This window comes from Triticum urartu, chromosome 3A (assembly GCF_056163025.1).
Source record: "Triticum urartu cultivar PI428250 chromosome 3A, HENAU_Tu73, whole genome shotgun sequence".
Taxonomy (NCBI): domain Eukaryota; kingdom Viridiplantae; phylum Streptophyta; class Magnoliopsida; order Poales; family Poaceae; genus Triticum; species Triticum urartu.
Genome location: NC_141875.1, coordinates 551,655,071 through 551,681,663, shown reverse-complemented (window position 1 = coordinate 551,681,663; position 26,593 = coordinate 551,655,071).

Below are 26,593 nucleotides of genomic sequence, written 5' to 3'. Positions count from 1 at the left end.
ATTACAAACAATGCATGGTTTATATGAAATTAATGTCTAAACAGGATTACACTATATGTTGCGTGTGTGAAACACATTATACATGTTTGAGAAGTAAAAAAACCCGCATGAAACACACATTAATTGGAGATAGTTAGCGAGGAATGCATACATTGGATTTCAACATAAAGTGGTTTCAAATATTTGAAAATCCAAATTGATGGATACAACCTTATGAATCTGGGATCAAGCCATTTGTAAACCATATTTATGTATAAATGGTGTTGTGCTTTTGAAAATATATATAAAAAATGATGTATATAGAATGTAATTCCAATTGAAAATGGATCGCGCCCGAAAAAAATTAGAATACAAATGGGATTCGAATTGCGTTGGCATGGTAAACGTGCACTGTGCAAAATTTGAACGAAGCGGGGAAAGTTGCAGTAACCGCCGGAAACCAAAATCTGCGAGATGTAAATCACTACTACCTATCCCTGCCACGCAAAGCCTATCTGTTGGATTTCTATAGGTTTCGATAGGGGTAGGTTTGTAATTTCACCTAAACGTGACATAACCACCTCTCGCCCGGATTCATACACAGTGGGCGCCAAAACACAGTGTATCCTCGGCCGAAATCGACTCCCTCCCCGATTCATATTCATACACGGTGGGCGCCAAAAACAAAATCTTGTCGGCAAATATTCGGTGTATGCGAGATTACCGTCCTATCCCCAACCGACTAATGTTGCTGTGATGTAGTAGAAATTTGAAACGGGGGCTAAGTTTGTAAATTTCCTCGCATTTGAGACAAGCGCGCCCTGAATACATGGTTCCCCCCTTCCTCTCTACCTCCCTTTTCCCCATTCGTACTCCATGGGCGCCAAAACACCCTCTCCACCCCACCCTCCTCCGTCCGCCGCCGTCCGCCACCCCATCCACCGCCATCATCCTCCACCTTGCCGGAGCTGATAGCCCGACGCCGCCGTCCATTACAAGAGATCGACCTCTCTCATCCATGGCTATGGACCGGGATCCTTGCATCCTGTCCTCTCGCTTCATCCCCGCCATCGTCCACCTTGCCGGCGCCGCTCCTACGACCGTCTCGTCCACCGCGCCCCGCCGCCACCGTCTACCCTCCTAGATCTGCTTCCACGCCGCCGACAGCCATCACTACCGTAGCACCGTCAAATTTTCAGCAGATGCGTACACGGCGCCGCACCAGAGGCGGTACTCTTTCGTATCTGCTCAACTTATTTATCGCAGCAAGAAAATAGATCGCCACTGCTTTACTTTGATTTCTTGTCTTGGTTGCGAAGTTTCCTTTGTTGGGTTTGCACTTTCAGATCCGCCATGGCACGCTCAACACTATACTCCCAATGCTTATGGTTTTCCCCTTTTATATTCCACACTAGTTAAATCACAGTAGACTAAATTTCAAAATTGGGTCAGTCAATTTTTCAGAGCTCGCCGGAGTTCGCCGGTGCGATCGAAGGGGCTCGGGTGGTTGTGGGGCCTCGCCGAACGAAGAAAACTCGACGCGGGTGGGGGTTGGGGCGGGGGTGGGGGTGGGGGTGGCGGAGGAACATAGGAGGTGGGTGTCGGTGGTCCAGCCGGCGGCCCGTGCGGTGTTTTGTATGGGAAGAATCAGAGACGAGGAAGAAGAAGGGTTAGGAGATGTAGGATCTTCATCCAACCACCTGAAATGGTCGAGAGACAGCTGGGAGTTGCATTCTTAATGCGCTCTGGTTCATCATGTGTGGGCACTGTGCAACCAACATTTTATTATCCAAAATATGCTTGCTCTTCTTTACCATGTTCCTCTTTTGTTCTTCTTTAATATGTACTCTCTCCGTTCCTAAATACAAGTCTTTGTATAGATTCCACCATGGACTACATATGGAGCAAAATGAGTGAATCTACACTCTAAAATGTATCTGGATACATCTGTATGTGATCCATAGTGGAAATCTCTACCAAGACTTATATTTTGGAACGGAGGGAGTATGATAGTAGTACAGTATGTTCCTTGTACTAAAGATGAGCAGGGACATTTGCAGTGTAGAGGTCTATACGGTCGTTTGTGATGGACACTTTGAGCCTCTTCGATTTGTAGGATCTTGTAAACATAGGAATAGGATTTGAAGTGGCCTGCCCACTTGAATCCTATAAGAATAGCAAGGAAATGCAGGGAGCTGTGTCGCCTTTGAGAGTTACACTGATATTAACAGTACCACACCTTCACTTGAAGAGAGCTAGTATCCGAAGCCTTTCTATCCGTACCGGCAATACTAGCACATATATTCCAGCAAGATCCACTTTGCTAATTTTACTCTGATGCTTAAGGTTTTCCCGTTATATCTACACTATGATCTGTGTAGCTGCTTTGTGTCGCACTAGCAGCAGTCCACTCTTGAAGGTAAACACTGCAATGACTTACAAAATTGGCACCAAGGCATTGAGTGCCATTCTGGATGCAATGAAACTCATACGCTCCCCACCTGTTGATTCTTGTTCAAAATATGATCCTAATGACTATTCTAATCTTGAGGAGTCAAAGGCAGATGGTCTGTCCTGTTCACCCATCAAGGTGCCTGTTCTAATTTGGCAATGTTTTATTGATTGCGGGTATCTTGCATATGTTGTCTTGCATTTCTTCTACTTTGTTACACCGCCATCTGCTTAGTTTACTCATCATATATGTCGAGATGCCATGACCATCCATTATCAATACATATTCCATATGTCATCATACCATGTTTTTCCACTCAAATGTTGTTCATGTGCATCAGACATCAAAAAGGAAGAGGGTGATTGCCGAACCTGAAGGAGCACCAGCAAAGTCCTTGAAAAACGTGGTGGTGCCGGAGAAATCAGACAGCACCCCACTTATATTGGCTGTACAACCAGTGACAGAAAACGTAGGACCGACTCCAGCAAACTGTACCCATACTTCACTGGCCACACCACTAGCCCCACCACACAGGACCTGCACTCCAGCAAAAGGTATAACGATTTCATTTGCCATAGCACCAGTTGTACCACAGAAAAATCCCACTCCAGCAAAAAGTATAGCAAGTCCACCTGCCGAAGACCTATCCCAACTGCAGAGACGGCCAATTCCTGCCAATTGGAACCCCATTCCATTTATTCCCAGTTTAAAAGACAATGCTTTCAATGTTGTTAGGGACTACGTGCATATATTCCCATCATGGGAAGATTATTGTGAAGACAAACACCATTTTCACATCTTCCTGTCCAACTTACGTGTAAGTGCTATTATTCATGGTTATTATTTTCCTGTTTTCTGCTGATTGAACACATCAATGATTTACATTACATTGTTGTAACTAGGCGAGGGTCAATCTGGATAGTCATGACGAGCAAAGCTTGTTTGTACTTTTCAAGGAAGCATTGCAGCAGTATCGGTGTTACCCGAGGAAATCACACTTTGATGGCAAGTCTATAAACGAATTTCCGGTGAAGTCTCCTGTGCTAAATTTAGAAGACATTGAATGGAAGAACCTTGTTATGCACTAGTCTTGTTCCCAGGATGAGGTACTGTCTATGAAATCAGATGACAATTTGAACTTCTACTTTTCCGCATGTGCCTTACAGATCTTTTTTGCAGGAAATCTGCGTGAAGAAGAACTCCGGTTTGCAAGAACGACAGGATATCGCAAATATGTTGCCCGCTGCTTTGCTCTTGTTAGTACATGTTGTCCTGTATCATTGTACTTGCATACATACCTGGTTCATTATGTGACAGCAGTATGCATGATAGCTTGCTTATCAATTGTTCGCTCCAAATTATCTGATCTGTATGAATGGTTACATTAGTGTAGAATATATCCAATGCCAATGTTTTTTGTAGCTCTACATTGTTCTTGTAAGTACATGCTGTCCTTTATCAGTGTACTTATAATGATAGGTAGTTGTTCATGTACCATCACTCTACAGCTTATTTTCCTTTGCCCTCCATTTTCTACACATCAGATCTATATTTACTCTTACCATAAGGTTGGTACTGAAGAATTTTAGCTGTGCATTGCTCTTGGTTGTACCTTTTGCCTGTATTGCTGCACTTACATTTATAGCTACTTGGTTATGTAGCATCACTCTTCATCTTATCTTAAATATTCTCCATTTTTCATATATTATCACATCTATATTTACTCTTAAGAAAATGTAGAATAAAGGCAATGCTTTTAAAGAAGATTCTGTGGTAAACTTCTTGAATTGCCCCCCCATCAGCATGGACAAGGCCTTTATAGAGCCAGTCTTCACCAATAATGTAAGTTTGTCCATCTCAAGCCTTGAAACTTTGTTGTATATATTTGGTTAGGCATGACTGCAACAACTGTTTATTTTTGGTGTTTGCATCAAATTGCTTGTTTAAAGTTTATTATGTAGTTCATAAACAAAAGTTTGTCCTTTCTCAATTTAAGTTTTCAGTTGTACAACCAAGTTCCTTCTTCATACCATGTAAATTAAACTATACAGAGCAAGTGATCTTCTTTTGCACTGCATGTATGCTTCTGTTCTTCATCCGTAATCCAGTGGTGTGGTGAACCTACCCACTACAGCACAATGTCATATTTTGCAATGTCTTAACTATGAACAATGTCATATCATTATACCATTATTTAAACCGTCTCTTTATTTGCCAATCTGAAATGGTATAAATTGACAGCACACTAACCATTGATACTTATGAGTTCTTCATCTGTAATCCAGTGGTGTCGTGAAGCTACCAACTCCTTCACAATGTCATTTCCTGCCATGTCTTGACCTGAACAATACCATATTGTGTTAATGCAATTTTAAACTGTGTCACTTTATTCGTCAGTAAGAAATGTGATGAATTGTCAGCACTTATACTTTTATGTGGAAAACCTGTCATCTGTCTGCTTGTTTATCTTTCAGAGTGAGGAAGATATAAGTGTTGAACAAGCACAGTCTCATCATCTTGCTCAGCTGCTTGCGTTGCAGCTCCCCAGCAAGGCTAACCTTTCTTGAACTCTATTGAAGTGTTGTCGGTTTTGTATATTATTTTGTCAGCGTGTTTATTTGCACTGGTGGCGATCTTTGATGCCCAGTGTATGTAATCTGATGTCTGCTTGTGCTTTATTATCATAGTGGTGAACTTTGATGCCCAATGGATGTAATATGCCGTAATTTCTTTATTGTATAGTCTAGGTTTTTTCTTATTCATGATGCTGTAGTTATTTTACTGTATATATATCCTGTCTTCGCAGTAAACCGGCCAAACCGTAAAATTACGGTACATAATCGGGCCGTCATGCAATCACGATGGAGGTTGGGCCTGAAACGTGCCGAACAGCTCACGGGCCGGCAACAGCCCGAAATGAACCCCGTCCCATGATTGTGCAAATCAAATCACGGTCTTTTAACAGGCCAAAATTATCTCGGTCCTTGTTTGGCCCAATCAGATATCGGCTGCGAGCAGGCCGGATGCAAACCGGACCGTAGTTAGGCCCAACTATATGATGGGCTTTTAACAGGCCGAAATTAATATAGGGCCGAAATGTTAAACGGGCCCTTAACAGGCCAAAACTAATATCAGGCCGAATTACTAAGTGGGCCTTTAGCAAGTGGCCCCAAAAGCATAGTGTCCAGTTGACGGGCCGAATCTGATATGGGCCGAAATTGAGCCCAAAGCCTCTTAAAGGGCCGTACCTGATCTGTGCCATAATTTGGCCCAGAACGTGGTATGCTTTTAACGGGCCGGATCTCATATGGGCCACTATTAGGCCCGGAGCATGGCAGGCCATTAATGGACCGGATCAAATATGGGCCGGTATTTGGCCCAAAACATGGCAGCCAATTAATGGGCCGGCCTACTAGGGTCCTCAAAATCTTGTGGGCCTACAGCTGGGCTGGCTCATTAATGTCGGCGAAATCTCGTGGGCCTTTAGCTAGGCCGTCACATTATGATCCGCAAGAATTTTGTGGGCCTTTACCTGGGCCGGCCCATTATGGCACACAAAAATCTTGTAGGCCTTTACCTGGGCCGGCCCATTATGGCCCACAAAATCTTGTGGGCCTTTAGCTGGGCCAGCCCATTATGGTCCGCAAAATCTCGTGGGCCTTTAGCTGGGCCGGCCCATTATGGTCCGCAAAATCTTGTGGGCCTTCAGTTGTGCCGGCCCATTTAAACTTGATGGGCCGGTCCACGTATCAACATATCATAGGCACGTCTCTCCCATTGGATGAGTGACACCTGTGCCAACGCGGACCTGACACGTGTCTCCTCCAGCCAATGATGATTTTACACGTGGAAAATCCCCATTGGTCGGGGCTGTTAACGGGTTATCGGATCCAAAACCCGACCCGATAGCTTAACGGCATTCCGTTACGGTGGATGCCATGTGTCGGTCATCCTTGACGAAAGCACTTCTGTGACGCGCGATTTATCGTCATGGAAGTGGACACTTCTGTGATGATAATTTTGGTAATGTCATGCATCACTTCTACGACAGCATAGGTATGACTATCTTGATTCTGTCATAAAATCGTCATGGATGTACATGCATGACAGAAAACGCGACCTACTGTGACAAACACGTATCATCACAGAAGTGTATTTTTTGTAGTGACAGCAATTTGTGCTGGGCCTCCGATTAGTAGGTTAGTCCCAAAAATGATATAAAAGTGTAAAATAAAGCCCATTAGCATCCAAAATAGATAATATAATAGCATGGAGCAATCAAAAATTATAGATACGTTGGAGACATATCACTTCTCTCAAGAAGGCTCGTGGTTCTGAGAGGGAATGTGTCACCTCCATGTGCGAAATGACATACTACCTTCTGCCGCCTTGATTTTTGTACACAGGTAGCTTAGACCAAATAGGAGTTTCGTGCTAAATTTTGGAATTATTCCGGGTTCATTTGGCCTTTTTACACATTAATTAAATTTCTGGGCATTTAATGTGCATAATTCAAATTTGAACTACAAGCACATGCTCCAGTGCACCAAAGTTGGTTGAAAAATCACATGTGTGTCCTTGGGTGAATTTGTAGGTCCCATGCAAGAAATGGGAATGGAATTCAAACATCTGGGCATCGTGGCTCAGCCAGAAATATTGAGAAACTTTGTCGGGGTACTGATCAACGGGCACCTATGGGACCGACGGACCGGGTCCCTTTCGGTTCAGCGGGGGACGGAGATCGTGCAAAGAGCAAATCAAGGCGATACACGCGAGCGACTTACCCAGGTTCGGGCCGCACGGATGCGTAAAACCCTACTCTTGCTTTGTGGTTTGTATTGATTTCTTGCTCGGGAGCGCGAAGTGCTACAGTACACTTCAGCAGCTAACGAGACCGAGCGCGAGTGTATCTGAATTAGCTCACCCCCCCTACGTTGCGCACGGGCCGCCTTTTATATGCTTAAGGGGTCACCGACAGGTGGCAACGGAGGCAAAGGGTAAAAATGGGAAGGTGCTGTGGTAGGTACAGCTACCTGCTATAGTGTATCATACCTAACCCTGACGGCAGGGGACAAGGACATTAAATGCCCGTCTGTGTCGCCTAAATAGTGCAAAAAGGGACCGCCAGGGACGCCACCGCTCGCCACGATGGCGATCTTGTCAGTGCCGCTTGCCACCGCGCACCGCAAGCTACACAGCCTTCCGCCACGTACGCCTGGAGGGGTCCCAGAGCGACACGTTGGTGGATGTGCTAGAGCGCGGACACAGTGGTGTCTTGCCGCGGCAAGTGCCTTGCCGCGGTTGTTGTCTTGTCGCGCCCGGGAGCTTGTTGCTCACCGGGCCTTGCCGGGACGTGCGACGTGTCGTGGCAAGTTCCTTGAGATGCCTTGGTTGGCCTTCCCGGCAAGCTCCTCTTGCCGGGGTCTTGTCTCTTTGACTTGGATACTTTGTTCTTGAATGGCTCCAAAGGAACCACGGAGGACCTTGGCGGTCACCCGGCAAGCCTTGCCACGGGATGCTGCGACTGCCCGTGCACAAGTTCGGGATACTAGGGTACCCCTACTCTAGTACACCGACAGGAGCCCCCGGGCCTGGGCCATACACGGTGCCGAGCGCTGTTGGGCCAGGCCCAAAATAGGGCACGGGCACGCGCGGCCTAGGTTACGCCGTATCTCACTCCGTATCCACCGCGCCCTCCCCGAACGGCACGCGTCGAATGCGGCGTCGTGGGAGAGATCGTGGGGGTTTCTTTATTCGAAAATGCGGAACGTCCGCCCCCTCCCTCTTTATAAGCAGGGGAAACAGGGGCAGTTCGCCCACTTGCCCGTTGCCGTTCCAATCTCAGAAATCTCCGCTGCTCCCTCGCCTTCCCAAAGCAGAGAGAGAGAGCAGCGCTCCGCCCCCCATCGCCACCAGCTCCACCAACACCGCGACCTCCTCCACTGCTTCCGCCATGGCTCCAAAAGCCGACAAGGGGAAGGCCGTGAAGTCGACCGAGGCGCAGCGGCTCGCTGGGCTGCGGAAGGAGCGGGTCGTCTTCCCCCCCAAGCTTGGCGCGAAGGAGCTGAGGGAGAACTACTACCTGTTCTGGTCGGCGGAGACGCGGGCGCATCCGCGCACGAAGGTACTCCCCGCCGCCGCCTGGAAGAAAGCCCCAAACGGATACCCTTTCTTTGCTCTGTTCTTCTATTGCGGGCTCTGCCCGCCTTTCTCTGAGTTCTTCTGCGACATCATGAATACCTACGGATTCCACCTCCTTGACTTCACCCCCAATGCCGTTCTGACCATCGCAGTTTTCGCACATCTCTGCGAAAACTTTGTCGGAGTCCTTCCCAACGTAGCCCTCTTCCGCCACTTCTTCATACCCCGAGTAGAGAGAGGAGAATCTTTATCCGGCGGGATCGCCTAGATCTCAAGGGCCGGCAAGAAGGAAACGTATCTGGAGGGAGAATTCCGCGGCAAGTGGGAGGAGTGGAGGGCAGATTGGTGCTGGATTGACGAGGAGAGCCCGCAGCCATTCACCAACCGGCGCCGAACCCCAGTAGCACGCGGCAGCGATTGGAGTGACGTGGCTCCGGAAGATGACAGGCTGAAGATTGCCGTCACCAGGATCCTGCGCCTCAGGCTTGCCGGGCTTACTGTTGGCACTGTTGGCGCAGACTTCCTTCGCCGCCGCATCGCCCCCCTGCAGGAACGGGGGAGGCCCACTTGGGAGTTCAAGAACGCGGCAGACATCATGAGGCTGCGGCCTGGCCTTAATTACAACTTCACAGTCCTGGAGCTCAACGCGATGCTTCAGGAGCTCTTCAAGTATGACCCCCAACATCCCGAGGTTTTCAGGTTGCCGGGGGGCGTCGTTCCGCTGTGCAACAATTCCTCGCTCGACCGCATCCGTGCAATGATGCCGGAGTGCGACTCGCATGGGATTGTGCCAACTTGGCAGGAGCCTGCAGACGACGTCGTGCAGCAGTTCTTCGATGACTTGGTGGAAGTGCCAATCCGCTTCGACGAGAAGGATGGCCTCACCCACGACACCACCGATGCAGAGATGGCGCTCATCGCCACTAGGCTGGAGGAGGCAGCGGCAGCCGCAGCCGCGGGCGAGTTTGGGTTCACTGTGGAGGAGGCAGATGCAGCAGAAGCGGCAAGCCGTGCCGAGCGAGGGGAGCTTGCCGGGCGTGACGCCGAGCCGAGCGAGCCCGCCAAGGACACGAGCGGCTCGCTGGAAATCAACTCATCTTCCACCTCGTCTTCAGATAGCCCACCACAAGCAGAGCCTCCGTCCCCACCAAGAAGGCGTCTCCGCAAGGCCGGTGATGTGGCGGAGCGGCAAGCGGGTCAACAGTCGCCACGCCGCGTGACGCGCTCCACTGCGGCAAACACCGTTGCCACGGGAGCGCCTCATGCTGCGATGGCAACTGGAGCGGAGTCTAGCCGGACCACCGCTTCAGTCCCTGCCACTGCTCACGCCGCGCCGACAGCCGAGGCGGGGTCGTCTCAGACCGCCGCCACTGCTCCCGCCAGGCGGCCAAGGGAAGCTACCCCTCCGCCTCCTCGCGCCGGGTGCGCGCCGGACTTCGACTTCTCCGCGTTCAGCTCCGACTAGGAAGAAGAAGAAGAGTAAGCTTCTCTTGCTGTACTTGTAGTTCTTCAGTTTTTGCTGTCTATTTTGTATCTGACTTGCTTTTCTCTGAACTTGTTCCTCTTTAGGACTCTGGCCCAGAGAGCGGAAAAGAGAGCTAAGGTCCCGGTGATCGTCATCGAGGACGAGCCTACTGCGACCGCAGGTGGCGCGCCCGAGACAACCTTGCCGGACCCGGTGACTTTTCTCCAGGGCAGCCCCCAGCGTAAGTGTATGATTTGCTTTCTGCTGCGAGGCGCGCATGGGTACTTGTCTTTGCTGATATCTGATTGTTGACTTGTGTAGGAGCCGAGCAGCCCCACCAGGAGCCAAGGGAGAATTCCCCGACAAGGGAGAACTCTCCGGCAAGGGAGGGCTTCCCGGTAAGGGAGAGGTCTCCGGCAAGGGACAGCGCCAGCGGCCCTCCGATGGCGGAGAACCTGACTGCAGAAACTGGCACAGGTAATCCTTTTGCTGCAAAACTTCCCTTGGGTCCTTCTTCTCTTGATCTTCTTGGGTTTTTGCTTAACTCTTCCCCCCTTGCCGGCTGTCAGACCCATCTGCTGCGGAGCAGATGGAGACCGAGGTCGCCGCCGAAGAAGCAGCCGGCACTGGTGATCCCGCCGGCGCCGAGGCCGCCAAGGCTGGCGCCGCGGCGACTGGCGAGGGATCTGGCGATCGTACTAACGGCCCAGAGGCCGCAGGAGCGCCAGGCGCTACACCGACCGCCGACCCGTCCGCCGAAGCCGCAGCGCCAAGCACCGAGGAGCCCCAGCCGGGCATCTACTTGAAGGCCGGTGAAGGCGTCTTCATCAACCTCCCCTGGGCGTCAAGCTCCAGGGCGCCGGTCGAGGGAGAGATCTTCGACGGGGAAGTGCTCGCCTCCGCTGTGTTGACGGTGGTTGACGCGCCAAGCAGCAGCAACAAGCCTGAGGAGGAGCGGCTGCTGAGGAAGTTGTTGTCGCTCTACCGCGCGCGGCAAGCTAAGCTGGAGTCCTGCGAGGCGCTTGTCGCGAAGGCGGGAGTAGACATTGAAAAGCACGCGGAAAAGCTCGCGGGTTTCCACCGGGAAGCCCTCCGATCCCTGGCGGAGGAGCGGGAGCAGCTTGCTGAAGCGCAGAAGGCCTTCCTCCTCGAGAAGGCCGAAGTCGAAGAGCGGCAGCAACTTGCCGCTGTGAAGCTAGCCGTGGAGGAGGGCGAGCTGGCGCAGCGGAAGGTCAATCTCGACGCCCACGAGGAGGAGCTTGCCGCGCGCGAGGAAAAACTCAGTGGAGCCCTCAAACAAGCAGAGGACGCCGCCGCCGCCGCCGAGGCCGCCAAGGAGGAGTTGAAGACGGAGGTGGCGCGGCTGGAGGCCGATCTCTCCGAGAAGGGCAAGGAGCTCAGCGCCGCCAAAGTCTCCAACGTGGATCTTGAGTTGAACCTAACCACTTTGACCAAGACTCTGGATAGCGCCAAGAAGCGGGAGGCGGCCTTGAAGGAGGAAATCAAGGCCGACAAGGCGCTGCTGGAGAGTGCTGCCACCGCCCAGAACGCTTTCAGGGAGACTGTGACGCACTGGACGGAGAGTCTTGTGAATACCACCACAGATATCGACAAGGAGCTGGCACAGCTGGGGATGGAAGATCTCGGGTATCCCTCCGACGACAACCTCGAACCCAGCGCCAAGCTCGTCCTGTTCTTCAAGGGCATGGCGACGGCCCTTCAGCGGCTCCGGGAAAGGATCCCCAAGCAGCTGGCCGACGAGTCGCGCAAGATCTGCACGGGAGCTCTTCAGAAAGTGTTGATGAAGGTGGCCTTCCGCAATCCGGGCCTCCGCCTCACCAACGTCCTCAGGACCTTGCCGCCGGAAGCTGATCTAGAGGAGCTCAAGGCCCTTGTCGCACCCATTATGGACAAGGTGAGCGGGATCAAGAGGGTCGAAGGCGATCGCGTAGATTAGGCCGCCCATTTCTTCTTTCCTTGTCGCTATTTATTATGTCATGAAAACAATCTGTTAGAGCTGCGACAAGCTATCTTTGTAATATAGCTTTGTTCTATGGAATGATTACAATGTTATTCCCTTTACTTGATTCCTCCCTTTGTATGTCTTTTACCCTACGCTTTTAGGGAACTTGCCGGTGCAGGCACCTGAGCCGCGAGCGCTGAGTGCGGGACGTCAGCAGCCTGCTGGCGGTGCCGCTACCGGCAAGAAACCTTGTCGCAACTAGTCGCAGCTCACTTAAGTTGCTGAGCGGACTGGAAACAAAGTAAGGGCGCTAGCGGCTCACTTAAGTTGTTGAGCGGACTCAAAAAAAAGTAAGGGCGCTAGCAGCTCACTTAGATTGTTGAGCGGACTCGAAACAAAGTAAGGACGCAACTAGCTACGAGTTAGTTCCTCCGCGCACAGGTTTTCCGTACAAAGTGCGGTCGTTCAAGGGAGATAACATAAAAATTTAAAAAATTTGATTGCTCAAACTTTAGCAACTTAGCTTTTGTGTTGTTTGCTTCCCGACAAGGCGAAACTTTCTTGAACGACGCCTGGTCCATACCATCGTCTTCTCCTTCCCCCCCCCCCCCCCGGCAAACTTGTGGGCGAGGGGAACCTTCCTTTCAAAAGAAAGAAGAGACAATACAGATATGGGCCTTTACAGCTCGTTATTGCTTACCATGGGGTAGGTGCTGCACAAAGTGTCAGATCATATATGCCAAAAAATAAGAAGCATGAAATCGACAAAATGTGCGGGGCACATGAGCTTTACTTATGCACGGGGTCTGCGCCCGGCTTTGTACAAAGGATTACATGCAACAGCGGCAAGACTTGTACAAAAGGTGGTTGCCGGAACAGGTTCTGACAACCGCGCCTTACGGGTAAAACTTACGAAGATGCTCAATGTTCTAGGAGTTGCTCACCGGAATGCCATCTTCGGTCTCAAGGCGGACAGCGCCAGGCCTAGTGACTCGTTTCACCCGGTAAGGGCCTTCCCACTTCGGCGTCAACTTGTTGGAATTCTTGGCGGACTGAACTCGCCGAAGAACAAGGTCGCCTTCCTCGAGACTTCTGGCGTTAACTTTGCGGCTATGGTAGCGGCGCAAAGCTTGCTGGTAGCGAGCAGCTCGCACAGCAGCCTGAAGACGATCTTCCTCAAGGAGCAGCGCGTCATCTTGTCGCAGCTGCTCTTGCTCAAGCTCATCATAAGCGAGCACTCGAGGTGACCCGTATACGAGTTCCGTGGGGATAACTGCCTCTGCTCCATAGACTAGAGAGAAAGGTGTCTGTCCAGTGGCTCGATTTGGCGTCGTCCTGATCGACCAAAGAACCACCGGCAGCTCCTCGATCCAGTTTCTTCCGCACTTGTGCAGCCTGTCGAAAGTTCTGGTCTTGAGCCCGCGCAGCAATTCAGCATTTTCCCTCTCCACTTGACCGTTGCTTCTCGGGTGAGCAACAGAAGCGAAGCAGACCTTGGCGCCAAGATCTTGGACGTACTGCATGAAGGTGCGGCTCGTGAATTGTGTACCGTTGTCGGTGATTATCCTGTTAGGGATCCCGAAGCGGCAAACAATCGACCTGAAGAACTTGACTGCTGACTGTGCTGTCACCTTCCTCACTGGTTCCACTTCCGGCCACTTTGTGAACTTGTCGATTGCAACGTACAAGTACTCAAAGCCCCCGACTGCTCGGGGAAAGGGGCCGAGGATGTCGAGCCCCCAGACCGAAAATGGCCAGGATAAAGGGATCGTCTGGAGAGCTTGAGCTGGTTGGTGTATCTGCTTGGAATGGAACTGGCACGCTTCACACTTGGTTACTTGTGCATTTGCATCCTGGAAGGCTGTTGGCCAGAAGAAACCTTGCCGGAATGCTTTGCCGACAAGCGCTCTTGCACCAATGTGGTGACCACATATGCCTCCATGTATCTTTGCCAACAGCTTTTGTCCGTCTTCCCGGTGAATACACTTCAATTTCACTCCGTTGAGTCTTCTTCTGTACAGTGTCTTGTCGACAAACTGGTACATACTTGACTGCCGGGCTACTCTTTCCGCTTCTTCTTGCTCTTCAGGAAGTTCTCCTGTCTGAAGGAAACGGACAATCTGCTGCGCCCATGCTGGAGCTTGTGGCTCGACAACAAGGACTAAAGGCAAATCTGCGGCTACGGGAACGTCCGCTTCTACGGCAAGAACCTACGGGTCTGCCGGAGCTTGACGTTCCCCGGCAAGCTTGCCGGAGCAAAACTTGCCGGGAGCTTCTGCTTCAACGGAACAAACTCTTGGGTTTGCCGGAGCAGACTGCTCCTCGGCGCTCTTGGCATTGATCTTGGGGACTGCTGCGAGAACATCCGCTTCTACGGCAAGAACCTGCGGCTCTGTCGAAGCGTGACGTTCCCCGGCAAGCTTGCCGGAGCAAAACTTGTCGGGAGCTTCTGCTTCAACGGAACAAACTCTTGGGTTTGCCGGAGCAGACTGCTCCTCAGCGCTCTTGGCGTTGATCTTGGGGAAAGTGCGGGAACATCCGCTTCTACGGCAAGAACCTGCGGCTCTGTCGGACCGTGACGTTCCCCGGCAAGCTTGCCGGAGCAAAACTTGTCGGGAGCTTCTGCTTCAACAGAACAAACCCTAGGGCTTGCCGGAGCAGACTGCTCCTCAGCGCTCTTGGCGTTGATCTTGGGGACTGCTGCGGGAACATCCGCTTCTACGGCAAGAACCTGCGGCTCTGTCGGAGCGTGACGTTCCCCGGCAAGCTTGCCGGAGCAAAACTTGTCAGGAGCTTCTGCTTCAACGGAACAAACCCTAGGGCTTGCCGGAGCAGACTGCTCCTCAGCGCTCTTGGCGTTGATCTTGGGGACCTTCTTGGCGGCGGCTTCGGGGAGCTCTGGCGGCAAATAGTCACCAGAAATCAACTTCCTCTTTTTGCTCTGTCCAGTTGATGGCGTCACGGACGGTTGAGTCAGCTTGAGCACAAAGATCCCTGGTTCCACAGGTAACTTAAGTGCGGCGCACTTTGACAGGCGATCTGCAATGGCGTTCTGAGCTCTTGGAACATGTTCCATTTGTAGGCCGTCAAAGTGCTCTTCTAGCTTTCTCACTCCGTCGACGTAAGCTTCCATCAACGGACTCTGATAATTCTTGTTTACTTGGCGGACGACAAGCTGTGAGTCACCCCTGACAATGTGCTTCTTGATCCCAAGGTCTGCTGCGATCCTGAGACCGGCAAGCAAGCCCTCATACTCTGCAGTATTGTTTGTTGCTTGCTCCATGGGAAAGTGCATCTGGACTACGTACTTGAGGTGCTCTCCGGTGGGTGCGACAAGCAGCACACCAGCGCCGGCGCCTTGCAGCGAAAAGGCACCATCAAAGTACATCAGCCACTCTTTGCTTGCTTCATTGACGGGGATGCTCGTTTCTGGAATTTCTTCATCTGGTGTTGGCGTCCATTCTGCTATAAATTCTGCCAATGCTCTGCTCTGGATAGTTGCAGTACTTTCAAATTTGAGGCCAAAGCTTGACAGTTCCAGTGCCCACTCAACAATCCTGCCTGTCGCTTCTGGATTATGTAGTATCCTCTTCAGCGGAAAGCGAGTGACAACTGTGATCTCGTGTGCTTGGATGTAATGGCGCAGCTTTCTCGAGGCCATGAGAAGGCCGAAAAGCAATTTCTGCATGCCAGAGTACCTTGACCTAGCCCCCTGCAGAAGGGAGCTGACAAAGTAAACTGGGCGCTGCATCATTTTCTTCTGTATCTCCTCTCGCATCTGCGCAGATCCATCTTTGTTGGGACCAGAGCTTGCCGGGGAAGCCTCCTGCTTGTCGCTAGATGCGCTTGCCGTGGTTGCGGCCTCGTCATCTGCCTCCCTCTCTGCTACTAACGCAGCACTAACCACTTGATTGGTTACCGCTATGTACAGCAGCAACTTCTCTTGTGGCTTAGGTGCGACAAGTATTGGAGGAGAGGACAGGTATCTCTTCAAGTCTTGCAGCGCAGCCTCTGCTTCCGGAGTCCATTTCATTGGACCTGCCTTTTTCAATAATTTGAAAAATGGCAGGGCGCACTCAGCAGACCTAGAGATAAACCTGCTGAGAGCAGCCACACAACCGGCAAGTCTTTGTACATCCTTGACGCGCTTGGGTGCTTCAATCTGCTCAATGGCCTTGATCTTGTCGGGATTGGCTTCAATTCCCCGCTGAGACACGAAGAACCCGAGAAGCTTGCCGGAGGGGACTCCAAACACACACTTCTCGGGGTTGAGTTGAGGCTGATATTGCGCAGATTTGCAAAGGTCTCGTCTAAATCTTGGATCAAAGTTGCTCTGTCCTTGCTCTTGACCACTATATCATCCATGTATGCTTCCACATTTCTGTGTATTTGCGGCTCAAGAGCGACATGGACTACTCTTGCAAATGTTGAACCAGCATTTTTTAATCCGAAAGGCATTCGTACGAAACAGTACGTGCCACATGGAGTAATAAATGCGGTCTTCTCCTCATCCTCTTCTGCCATGAAGATCTGATGATATCTTGAGTATGCGTCAAGAAATGAAAGCAAATCACATCCGGCTGTGGAGTCAACAATCTGGTCAATGCGCGGCAAAGGAAATGGGTCTTTGGGACAAGCTTTGTTAACATCAGTAAAATCGATACAAAGTCTCCATTTCCCGTTTGCCTTGCGCACGACTACAGGATTGGCCAACCACGTGGGATGGAGCACTCCTCTGACAAGGCCTGCTGCTTCCAACTTCTTGATCTCTTCTGCAATGAATTCTTGGCGCTCCACTTCCTGCTTCCTGACCTTCTGCTTGACGGGCCGCGCATGAGGACAAACGGCAAGGTGGTGCTCAATTACTTTCCTGGGAACACCGGGGATGTCAGACGGTTGCCACGCAAACACGTCGACATTCGCCCGCAGGAAAGCAACGAGCGCGCTTTCCTATTTAGGGTCGAGAGTGGCACTGATGGTGAAGGTACCACCAGTGCCGTCCTCCTAGGCGGACACCTTTTTCGTCTCTGGCGGAGCTGCCATCGTCTTCTTACACTTGCCAGTGGAGCTCGATGGTGCGTCCTCGACGGCAGCGCAGCACTCCGAAGAGGTGCGCTTGCCGGAGTGGGCATCAGAACTCTTGCCGGACTTGGTCTTCTTCCCCCCGGGAGCTTCAGCGGCAAGTGACTTGTGATCTGCTACGGCTGCTGCTTCCCGGTAGATCTTGTTGGCGCAGATAAGAGCATCCTTCTTGTCGCCAGGGACAGAGATAACGCTTATCGGGCCTGGCATCTTCAGCGTGTTATATGCGTAATGAGAGGCTGCCATGAACTTGGCGAGTGCTGGACGGCCAAGTATCCCATTGTAAGGCAATGGAATATCGACAACGTCAAAAGTGACCCTCTCAGTCCTGAAGTTCAGCTCGCTGCCAAATGTTACCGGCAACGTGACCTTTCCCTTCGGCTTGCTCCTTCCCGGGTTGATTCCTTGGAATGTGCCGGTCTCTTCGAGCTTGCTGTCAGGGATCTGGAGTTTCTGGAGCACAGCGGAGGAGATCAGGTTCAAGCCGGCCCCGCCGTCAACTAGCATCTTGGTGACCTTGAGGTTGCGGATAGTTGGTGAAACCAACATCGGCAAGCACCCGACCGCAGTTGTGCGATCAGGGTGGTCCTCAATATCAAAGATGATAGGCGTGCTGGACCATTTCAGAAGCTTGCGCGCCTCGACAGGTGGTTCTGCTGCATTGACTTCCCGCACCCACTGCTTGAGTTGGCGGTGTGAAGTATGCAGAGAAGCACCGCCGTCAATGCACAAGACCTCTGTGGCTTTCTGAAACTCCTGCTCACTGGTCTCAACATCATCCATGTCTTCGTCGTCGTCATCGTCTTCATCGTTGTCGCGGCCACGGGGAGGTCTATCTCCTTGCCGCTGCTTGGCCTTGCCGCGGCGTCCTCCCCGGCCGGCGCGTTTCTTGCCGGATTCTCCAGCACCTCCTTGGGCCCTCTCCTTGTCGCGTCGCTCGTATTCAGCCTTTTGCTGCTGGACAAGCTGCTCGACCTTTTTGCAGCTCTGGAGGTCATGGCCCTTGGTGCGGTGAATCTTGCAGTATTGCTTGTCGGAGCCGTCCTGCTTGTCAGCGACCGCCACAGCCTGGCAGTTGGCGCACGCGGCAATCTCCTTGCCGGAGCTACCAACCTTGGCTTTGTTGGCGCCACCTTCGTTGCCGGACTGCTCAATAACTAGCACATCTTTGCCTTTCTTCTTCCTGTTCCGCCGCCGGTTCTTCTTTGCCGGGGCAGCATCCTCGCTGTCAGATCCTCCTGTTCCTGCATTCTCTCCGGGGAGTCTCCTCCCTTCCTCAGCACGTGCACACTTGTCAGCCAGGGCGTATAGCTCACTAACGTCTCTGATCCTGCACATCGCCATCTCCTCCCGCATCCTGCGGTTACGCACATTCTGATGAAACGCGCTGATGACCGCGGCGGGGTGGACGTCTGGGATGTTGTGCTGTACACGGCTGAACCTCTGAATGTACTTGCGCAGGGGCTCTCCTTCCTTCTGGACGAGCAAATGAAGGTCACTCTCTTGGCCATGAGGTTTGTGGCCGCCTGTAAAGGCGCCGACAAACTGATGGCATAGGTCCGCCCAGGAGGATATGGAGTTGTCCGGCAAGTGCATGAGCCAGGACCTGACATTGGGCTTGAGCACCAACGGGAAGTAGTTGGCAAGGATCTTGTCGTCCCGCCCCCCGGCAACTTGCACTGCGATGGTGTAGATGTTGAGGAACTCCGACGGATGCGTCTTGCCGTCATACTTCTCTGGTACATCTGGTTTGAAATTCTTCATACTGGGCCACTGGACTTGCCGCAGCTCACGGGTGAACGCAGGGCAACCTCCCGCGTACGGCAAGTCGCCTGGTTCCCCTGGCGCATGCATGTCGACAGAGGGCCCAACGCGCTGGTCTGATTGACGTCGCGCTTCTCTTCGGCGCTCGATGCGAGTACGAGCGTCCTCTTGCTGCCGTTCTTGAAGAACTTGGCGCTGATCGCGACGAGCTCGCGGATCTGATGACGTGGTGGAGTCGCTGTCGAGGTGGATCCGGCGAGTCTGCGATCTTGGCCTTCGGGGCGGAGAGTGCACAGAGGTTGCACCCCCACCAGTCTTGTCGCCACCGGCTGGCGCCTGGCTGACTGGCTGCGGCTGCGACGTGCTCGGTTGCCGTGGATTGTCGCCGTTGGCGAAGCCGATGAGGCTCTGGATGGTGGCCCTCCAGTCGTCGATCTTGTCCGCCGTTGGAGGGTAATCTAGGAGCAGCTGAGCTCGTGCCAAAGCTTCTGCTGCAGTGGTGGGTGGCGGTGGCGAACGGTGCGAGGAGCGGGATATGCTCGGACTTCTAACCACGTTAGAAGGAGCAGTATCCCGTCCAGGCGACCGTGTCTCGCTCGCGCCAGCATGTTGGCGTGCATGGTGGTCCTGAGGCTCCGAGATCCACCAGCTCGATCTTGATCTAGCAAACGCATGGTACCGTGAGTACCATGACGCTGCCGGTCCCGCGCCTCCTGAGACGAGCATGGTGCATGTACGGACGCCGAGGTCTTGGAATGCGCCCGGTCGTTGTGGGAGCCGGCTACGCCGTCGATGGGCAGCGCAGCCTTGTCCTTGGACCTGGCAGCACCGTGAGCTCCCTCGTTGACGCCCGTTCTTCCGCCGGCGTCTGCCCCACCAACCGTTTGCTCCGGCGGTGGTGGGCTCGGCGCGGACGGAGCAGCTGCCTCCGAAATCTTCTTCTTCGGCGGCATGTTGATGAAGATGATGAAGATCTAGCTCGCGAGAACGCCGGATCTGGTTCACACAACTTCGACGCCCCCTACCTGGCGCGCCAAAGATGCCGGGGTACTGATCCACGGGCACCTATGGGACCGGCGGACCGGGTCCCTTTCGGTTCGGCGGGGGCGGAGATCGTGCAAAGATCAAATCGAGGCGATACACGCGAGCGATTTACCCAGGTTCGGGCCGCACGGATGCGTAAAACCCTACTCCTGCTTTGTGGTTTGTATTGATTTCTTGCTCGGGAGCGCGAAGTGCTACAGTACACTTCAGCAGCTAACGAGACCGAGCGTGAGTGTATCTGAATTAGCTCACCCCCCCTACGTTGCGCACGGGCCTCCTTTTATATGCTTAAGGGGTCACCGACAGGTTGCAACGGAGGCAAAGGGTAAAAATGGGAAGGTGCTATGGTAGGTACAGCTACCTGCTACAGTGTATCATACCTAACCCTGACGGCAGGGGACAAGGACATTAAATGCCCGTCTGTGTCGCCTAAACAGTGCAAAAAGGGACCGTCAGGGACGCCACCGCTCGCCACGATGGCGATCTTGTCAGCGCCGCTGGCCACCGCGCACCGCAAGCTGCACAGGGTCTTGAGGTGCCTTGGTTGGCCTTCCCGGCAAGCTCCTCTTGCCGGGGTCTTGTCTCTTTGACTTGGATACTTTGTTCTTGAATGGCTCCAAAGGAACCACAGAGGACCTTGGCAGTCACCCGGCAAGCCTTGCCGCGGGATGCTGCGACTGCCCGTGCACAAGTTCGGGATACTAGGGTACCCTTACTCTAGTACACCGACAAACTTGGTTTTTTAATTCCTGTAAATCCAAAAACCGCCTAAAAATCATGAAACTTGGCATGGTGTCATGACATGGCACCAACATGTCGTGGTAAATTTTTTGGTCGAATTGGGACAAGCTTCGATATAAGCTTCTTGCAAATCGGAGCTTCTCTCAAGAAGGTTCGTGGTTTAGAGAGGGAACGTGTCACCTCCGTGTGCGAAACGACATACACTACCTTCTCCCGCCTTGATTTTTTTACACAGGCAGCTTCGACCAAATAGGAGTTTCGTGCTAAATTTGGAATTATTCTGGGTTCATTTGGCCTTTTTATACATTAATTGATTTTCTAGGTATTTAATGCACATAATTCAAATTTGAAGTATAAGCGCATGCTCCAGTGCGCAAAAGTTAGTTGGAAAATCATTTATGTGTACTTGGGAGAATTTCTAGGTCCCATGGAAGAAGTGGGAATGGAATTCAAATATCTGGGCATCATGGCTCAGCCGGAAACATCGAGAAACTTGGTTTTGAAATTCTCATAAATGAAAAACTCGCCTGAATATCATGAAACTTGGCATGGTGTTGATACGTCTCCAACGTATCTATAATTTTTATTGTTCCATGCTATTATATTATCTGTTTTGGATGTTAATGGGTTTATTTATACACTTCTATAATATTTTTGGGACTAACCTACTAACCCAAGGCCCAGTGCAAATTGCTGTTTTTTTGCCAATTTCAGTGTTTTGCAGAAAAGCAATATCAACCGGAATCCAAACGGAATGAAACCTTCGGGAGAGTTAGTTTTCGAACAAAAGTGATCCAGGGGACTTGGAGTAGATGTCAAGAAATCAACGAGAAGGCCATGAGGCAGGGAGGCGCGCATGCCCCCCACCCTCGTGGGCCCCTTGTAGCTCCACTGACCTACTTCTTCCTCCTATATATATCCATATACCCCGAAAACATCTAGGAGCACCACGAAACCCTATTTCCACCGCCGCAACCTTCTGTACCCAAGAGATCCCATCTTGGGGCCTTTTTCAGAGCTCCACCGGAGGGGGGGTCGATCACAGAGGGCTTCTACATCAACACCATAGCCTCTCCGATGATGTGTGAGTAGTTTACCACAGACCTTCAGGTCCATAGTTATTAGCTACATGGCTTCTTCTCTCTCTTTGGATCTCAATACAGAGTTCTCCTCGATCTTCTTCGAGATCTATTTGATGTAACTCTTTTTGCGGTGTGTTTGTCGAGATCCGATGAATTGTGGTTTATGATCAAGTTTATCTATGAACAATATTTGATTCTTCTGAAATCTTTTATGTATGATTGGTTATATTTGCAAGTCTCTTCGAATTATTAGTTTGGTTTGGCCTACTAGATTGATCTTTCTTGCAATGGGAGAAGTGCTTAGCTTTGGGTTCAATCTTGCAGTGTCCTTTCCCAGTGACACCAGGGGCAGCAAGGAACGTATTGTATTGTTGCCATCGAGGATAAAAATATGGGGTTTATATCATATTGCTTGAGTTTATCCCTCTACATCATGTCATCTTGCCTAATGCGCTCTGTTCTTATGAACTTAATACTCTAGATACATGTTGGATAACGGTCGATGTGTGGAGTAATAGTAGTAGATGCAGAATCGTTTCGGTCTACTTATCGCAGACGTGATGCCTATATACATGCCATGCCTAGATATTCTCATAATTATTCACTTTTCTATCAATTGCTTGACAGTAATTAGTTCACCCACCGTAATACTTATGCTATCTTGAGATAAGCCACTAGTGAAACCTATGGCCCCCGGGTCTATCTTTTATCGTATAAGTTTCCAATCTACTTTATTTTGCAATCTTTATTTTCCAATCTATACCATAAAAATACCAAAAATATTTATCTTATTTTTATTATCTCTATCAGATCTCACTCTCGTAAGTGACCGTGAAGGGATTGACAACCCCTTTATCGCGTTGGTTGCGAGGTTCTTATTTGTTTGTGTAGGTACGAGGGAATTGCGTGTAGTCTCCTACTGGATTGATACCTTGGTTCTCAAAAACTGAGGGAAATACTTACGCTACTTTGCTGCATCACCCTTTCCTCCTCCAGGAAAAACCAACGTTGTTGGGGATATAGCTATTAAGTATAAACCGCCTAGGAGGGGCCGGATTATACTTATGGTAAGCTATTCCTATTGAAGCCCGTGAAGGAAAGGCGCTTTACGAAGGAGGTTTAACAAGAAGGCCCAAGGCCCGAAGGCGGATTAGGGCCCGGTAGATGTAAACCGCCATAAGACGTATAACTTGTATTGTAAGATAAGAAAGGGTAGAAACCGAGCCGGACACAATTATGAGCCGGCCGGGATTCTGTAAACCGCCGGGTGTCAACCTGTGTATATAAAGGGACGACCCGGCGGCGGTTTAGGGACAGAGAACAAGAGATCGAGAGCCAGGCATAGCGGATTCGCTCCCTGGTCATCAAAACCCTAGCAATTCCATCACACTGGATTAGGCTTTTACCTTCACCGCAAGGCGCCGAACCAGTATAAACTCCTAGTGCCCTTTGTCCCGCTTTAACCCCTTTAAGCTAACTACGTTGTGATGGCTCCACGACTAAGTCCTCACGCTAGGACATCTGCCGTTAAAAAACCACAACAGTTGGCGCCCACCGTGGGGCTGTCGCACGATGGTTTCAAGTTCTTAGAGGGCAGCTTCGACGGGCTCAAGGGATACGCTGTGGGACGGATGACCAGGAGTCATCGCGGCAAGCTCTACATCGATGATGCAGGCTGGGGCCCCAAGGCTGGCTCAATTGAGTATGGATATCGGGTCCCCTTCGGCGGTATTCATGTTTTCATTGGGAAGATCGGCGAACCGGGCCCTGAGTGGGACATCTACACCGACTTCGTCGAAATAGCTCAGCGTGCGAGATCCGCCTGAGTTCAGCCTACCATGAAGCGTGTCTGAGGATAGATCGGTATCTGGTGGTGAAACCGTCATTTATTCTGATGACGAGTCATCTACCTGAGAGACTGAGTCATTGTACCAACTTCAAGATGGCCGGTTTGGGGGCAGTTCCGATGGCGACAGTATTCCGGACCCCTTTGATCCGCCGAGCCTAGTTGCGATCTTCATGGCCGGTACACAGTCAACACGGCATTCTTCAACCGCAGCAGCAATGATCTCCGGTTCAGCAGCAGCGACAACACCTGGGGCAGGAGGCCCTGCGCAACCGTCGGCTCAGGTTTTTTCTGATTTATTCGACACTTTGGCAACACTGCTGGCTGAAGTTAACCCGGTGGATCAGGATCAGCATAACGCAGAAGTCACGAAGGTGAAGGATCAGATAGCTCAAGCCAAGGCAGACTTGACAACCGAGAACACCAGGATTGCTGCAGAACAGGCCGAGTTGGATGCGCAGGCTTATCGGCTTATGTTGGATCAGAACGTGTCAAACGATGTAATGAGGAGAAGGTACCGGTCTCACCTGCCTCCAGTTTATGAGGCAAGGAATCTCTTTAACACGCCAGGAGCAGGAACCAGCAACTAGCCAGTGGTAAACCGGGTAGATGCACCTGGAACGGGGGCGCCGGTTCAGCCGCGCACAATGGATCCGCCTCGTCCGAATGTCCCGTCGCAACATGTTTCAATGCCTCCGGGTCATTACTCCAACCCCTTGGATATCATAGTCGCCGCCGCTTTACGATTAGTAGCCCTCTCGGTCGAAGGCGAGTCCCCTGATACGTCTCCAACGTATCTATAACTTTTGATTGCTCCATGCTATATTATCTACTGTTTTGGGCAATATTGGGCTTTATTATCCACTTTTATAGTATTTTTGGGACTAACCTATTAACCGGAGGCCCAGCCCAGATTTGCCATTTTATGCCTATTTCAGTGTTTTGAAGAAAAGGAATATCAGACGGAGTCGAAACGGAACGAAATCAACTGGAGAAGTTATTTTTGGAAGGAAACACACCTGATGGACTTGGACCCCACGTCAAGGAAGGAACGAGGTGCTCACGAGGGTGGGGGGCGCCCCCCCCCTAGGGCGCGCCCCCTGTCTCGTGGGACCCTCGTGGCTCCCCTGACGTACCTCCTGCACCCATATATACCTACGTGACCTAAAACTTCCAGAACACAAGATAGATCGGGAGTTCCGCCGCCAGAAGCCTCCGTAGCCACCGAAAACCAATCTAGACCCGTTCCGGCACCCTGCCGGAGGGGGCAATCCTTCTCCGGTGGCCATCTTCATCATCCCGGAGCTCTCCATGACGAGGAGGGAGTAGTTCTCCCTCGGGGCTGAGGGTATGTACCAATAGCTATGTGTTTGATCTCTCTCTCGTGTTCTTGATTTGGCACGATCTTGATGTATCGCGAGCTTTGCTATTATAGTTGGATCCTATGTTTCTCCTCCCCCTCTTCTCTCTTGTAATGAATTGAGTTTCCTCTTTGAAGAAATCTTATCGGATTGAGTCTTTAAAGACTTGAGAACACTTGATGTATGTCTTGCCGTGGATATCTGTGGTGACAGTGGGATACCACGTGCCACTTGATGTATGTTGAGGTGATCAACTTGCGGGTTTCGTGACATTGGGAACCTATGCATAGGGGTTGGCACACTTTTTCGTCATGATTCTCCGGTAGGAACTTTGGGGCACTCTTTGAGGTCCTTTGTGTTGGTTGAATAGATGAATCTGAGATTGTGTGATGCATATCGTATAATCATACCCACGGATACTTGAGGTGACATTGGAGTATCTAGGTGACATTAGGGTTTTGATTTATTTGTGTCTTAAGGTGTTATTCTGGTACGAACTCCAGGGCTGTTTGTGACACTTATAGGAATAGCCCAACAGATTGATTGGAAAGAATAACTTTGAGGTGGTTTCGTACCCTACCATAATCTCTTCGTTTGTTCTCCACTATTAGTGACTTTGGAGTGACTCTTTGTTGCATGTTGAGGGATAGTTATGTGATCCAATTATGTTAGTATTGTTGAGGGAACTTACACTAGCGAAAGTATGAACCCTAGGCCCTATTTCCTATCATTGCAATACCGTTTACGCTCACTTTTATCACTTGCTTCCTTGCTATTTTTATTATTTCAGATTACAAAAACTATTATCTACTACCCATATACCACTTGTATCACCATCTCTTCGTCGAACTAGTGCACGTATACAATTTACCATTGTATTGGGTGTGTTGGGGACACAAGAGACTCTTTGTTATTTGGTTGCAGGGTTGCTTGAGAGAGACCATCTTCATCCTACGCCTCCTACGGATTGACAAACCTTAGGTCATCCACTTGAGGGAAATTTTCTACTGTCCTACAAACCTCTGCACTTGGAGGCCCAACAACGTCTACAAGAAGAAGGTTGTGTAGTAGACATCAAGCTCATTTCTGGCGCCGTTGCCGGGGAGGTGAGTGCTTGAAGGTATATCTTTAGATCTTGCAATCGAGTCTTTTAGTTTCTTGTTTTATCACTAGTTTAGTTTATAAAAGAAAACTACCAAAAAATGGAATTGAGTTTGTCTCATACGCTTCATCTTTTTAATATCTTTCGTGAGTATGATGGAAAGGATACTTGTGCTCAAATGCTAGAAGAAGAAATCTATAAAATGTTTGGCACTAAATATTTGAATGATGAGCATGATTGCAATGTTGTTAGTACGAATTCTTTGAATATCCATAATACTAATGATGATTGCAGTAGTTATGATGAAAATGCCTCCTATAAACATGTCAATTTTTGTGGAGTAGACTGGGTTTGCAAGTACACACCAAATAGGGAAGATAAATATTGCAAGAGGCATAAGTACTTAGAAACCAAATTGTTGCAACAAGAGCTAGATGAATGTGCTAAAAGATTCAATATTTTTCGTGCTCCTTGTGAACTTTGCAATGAACATCGTCATTTAAAGCTCCAACGCTATTTGTTTCATGATCAAGTCGTGTCCAAATATTGTGATAATTTGATTACCCTTGAG